We start from the raw sequence: 3,433 nt of genomic DNA, 5'->3' as shown, positions 1-3,433 counted from the left end.
TTTCTATACAAGGTGCTGTGAGGTAAAGAAAAGATAAATACCGAGTTCCCACTAGGGCTCGAGTCAGTAAAGACCCTAAACTTTATCCTCTCACTCAAAATCTGACAAGAAGGTTGCATAGAGATATTTATCCCTATAGAACTGTCCACTTAATTTCATGTTCATAAGTAAGGTACTTCTGATTTTTTAGTCTTCTCTGTAGGACTGTGAACAGGATCAAATTGGGCCTTAAAACTAGGTGAATTAAAGGAATCATGGATAATAAAGATAAAAATAGCAGCTATGATTGAACACTTACTACATCATAGGCACTGTGCTATATTTTATATGACTTACTTAATTCTCTAACCACCCTACATTAAACATTTTTTAAGTTCATTTATTTACTTTTTAGTAATCTCTACACCCAACGTGGGGTTCGAACTCACCACCCTGAGATCAAGAGTCACATGCTCTACCAACTAAGCCAGCCATGTGCCCCTACATTAAACTCTTTTTTTTTTAATGTTTATTTATTTTTGAGAGAGAGAGAAAGAGAGAGAGTGAGGGGGGGGCAGAGACAGAGAGAGGGACAGAGGATCTGAAGCGGGTTCTGCGTTGACAGCAGTGAGCCCAATGTGGGGCTCAAACTCACAAACTGTGAGATCATGACCTGAGCCCAAGTCTGACACTCAACTGACTGAGCCACCCAGGTGCCCCTACATTAAACTTTAGTAATAAATCTTACCATTAAGAACATGGAGGCTCAGACAGGTGAAGTATATCATCCAAGGTCAAATACCATGATGCGGCATGTCTTGTAGAGTGAACCCAAGCAATTTGACTCCAGAGCCAAAGTTTTAATCATTATGCCATTGGTCCATAACATTAGACTCAAAAGATGTTGCTTTTGAAAAATATTTTCATGACTTCTTAAATAATCTAAAGTTGTCATCATCATCTTCATCTTCTTTTAAAGGTTTGGCTTCTAGAAAGTATTCTGAGTATAATGGCAAAACACTCAGTTTTCCTATGAGCTTATAAATTGAAGTGGTTCTTTGGGATAAACAAAAAATCTTTTCATCTAAAATTTTAATTGAGACCAATTCAGTGCCCTGGGAATTAGCTCCAATGTTTGGCTCAGGTTTCTGGCAGTGAGCACTGGGCCTTGGCCTCAAGCCTGCATTGGGTCACCTTACAGCTGCACCTCAGGGCTATTTGCCAAGAAACTGGTCTCAAGGCAGCACTACTCTGTGGCTTAACACCAGAACACTGAGCCTCGATATCCAACCTGGCTGAAAGCAATTCACATGGTTGCAACTCTGTTTAGCAAACAACCTACAGGAGTCATCTCGTGTAGCACTATAGCACCCTCTGACATTTCTGGGAGAAAAGAGGTCTGATTTTCAGGAGTTTGTCTAGGAGCAGAGAAGGGCGTTTCTCAAAGTTTAATTTATAACCAGAAAGTTGTGGATTGATATAGCCATCACATAAAAGGGAAAACGTCTGTCACTTCCATTTGTAGCCAAGTTGGTAGCAGCTTTTTCAAAAAGGGAAAAAGATGATGGACCAGCTATCCTGGTTCAGGGACAAGAGAGATCAGGACTTGAAATGTGGTCTTCCCACTAACCAGGTAGGTTTAGGCAGATAACTTAATCTTATTGTGCCTCAGTTTCCTCATATGTAAAATAAGGTTTGGGCTCATTAAATGAATTCTAAATATCAGCCCTAAAATTGTATTATATGTATGAATATATATTTATAGTTTTTCTAATTTGGTATAACCACGTGAAACATCCCTTTACTAGAGAAAATCTGAATTTCTAAAAATCTGAGGTTGACATTAAGGATGGAACTTAACAAGAAATTGTAGATTTTTAGCTGTACAAGGCTATTTAGACAATGTACTCCAACTTGCTCATTTTATCTTCTCCCTTTCTGTCTCCTCTTTCCTTTCTTTCTTTTTCAACAAAAACTTTTTTTTTTTTCTAAATGTTTATTTATTTTTGAGAGACAGAGTGCAAGCAGGGGAGGAGCAGAGACAGAGGGAGACAGAGAATCTGAAGCAGGCTCCAGACTCTGAGCTATCAGCACAGAGCCTGATATGGGGCCCAATGTGGGGCTCGAACCCATGAGCTGTGAGATCATGACCTGAGCCAAAGTTGGATGCTTAACCGACTGAGCCACCCAGGCACCCACCAAGTCCTTAGTCTTAAAGAATTTCCAGTACAGTAGACACAGGAAGCAAGTTATCAACACACAACGAAGTAAGTACTATAACAGAGGTGAGCAGAAGGGACAAGGGCAAACAGAGGCTTAGTCTCAGGGTTGGGTAGGGGTGCGAGTCAGGCTAGGGTTCCTGGAGAAATGACATCTGAGCTGAGGGCAGGTAAAGAGGCCACTTTCTAGGCAGAAAAGCAGGCATAGGCCTTTGCGTATCATAGAGGGAACTCCAAAACGGTGGGGAGGATTGCCCAAGGCCATGCAACTGACCACTGGCAGAGTTGGAGCCCAAGACCCTAACCTCCAAATTATAGGACTGGTTGAATGTCAATGACATGAATTAATAATTTTTGTGTCTGGGTTTTTTCCGCAAAGGTGGGACATTACAATGCCTGCCTTTGTTGCCGTCAACTTAATTAAAATTCTGGGCTCTTCCTAGGCTCTCTAGGCTTCAGCTCTCCCCTGTCTGGCTCCAGTGTTGTCAGCAGTAACTCATCAACACAACCACATCACAGACCCATCAACTGAGAAGAAGCACCACCACCGATCTCTAGGGATGAGGCTCTTTCAGTGGCTGAGTGGTGTGGATGAATACAGCTCCTACTGTGACTAGTTTAGGAGACAAGTCTTAGTGATGGCTCAGTTAAAGAACACTTTAAGTCATGATGATTGTCTTCAGATATTTGAAAAGTTGTAGGAGGGATTAGATCTATGCTGTGTGAAGTCGGGAAGAATAAGAATCAAATGAAGGTACAGGTACAGTTAAGTATATTTCCATAAATAAGAACTTGAGGTTGGTTGTACTAATAAGTTTTGGGTATCCCTACACCTAAGTATTTTAAAAAAATTTTTTTAATGTTTGTTTATTTTTGAGAGAGAGAGAAAGAGAGAGAGAGAATGAGCGGGGGAGGGGCAGAGAGAGAGGGAGACAGAATCTGAAGCAGGCTCCAGGCTCTGAGCTGTCAGCACAGAGCCCAATGCGGGGCTTGAACCCACGAGCCGTGAGATTGTGACCTGAGCCGAAGTCTGACGCCCAACCGAATGAGCCACCCAGGCACCCCTACACCTAAGTATTTAAAAAGAGGGCAGAATGACTACTTAACTGGGATGTTACTAAGGAGATATAAGAGTTTAATTATAGAGGCCTAATCAAATCCTTCCAGCTCAGAGCTTCTGTATTCTCACAGTTGGCCCAGGCCAACCGAGACCTAATTGTTCTAGTTTCCTATCT

This window comes from Herpailurus yagouaroundi, unplaced genomic scaffold, assembly GCF_014898765.1.
Source record: "Herpailurus yagouaroundi ecotype Mexico unplaced genomic scaffold, PumYag 139, whole genome shotgun sequence".
NCBI lineage: Eukaryota > Metazoa > Chordata > Mammalia > Carnivora > Felidae > Herpailurus > Herpailurus yagouaroundi.
The sequence above is the reverse complement of the archived record's forward strand: the minus strand, read 5'-3'. Positions refer to the sequence as shown.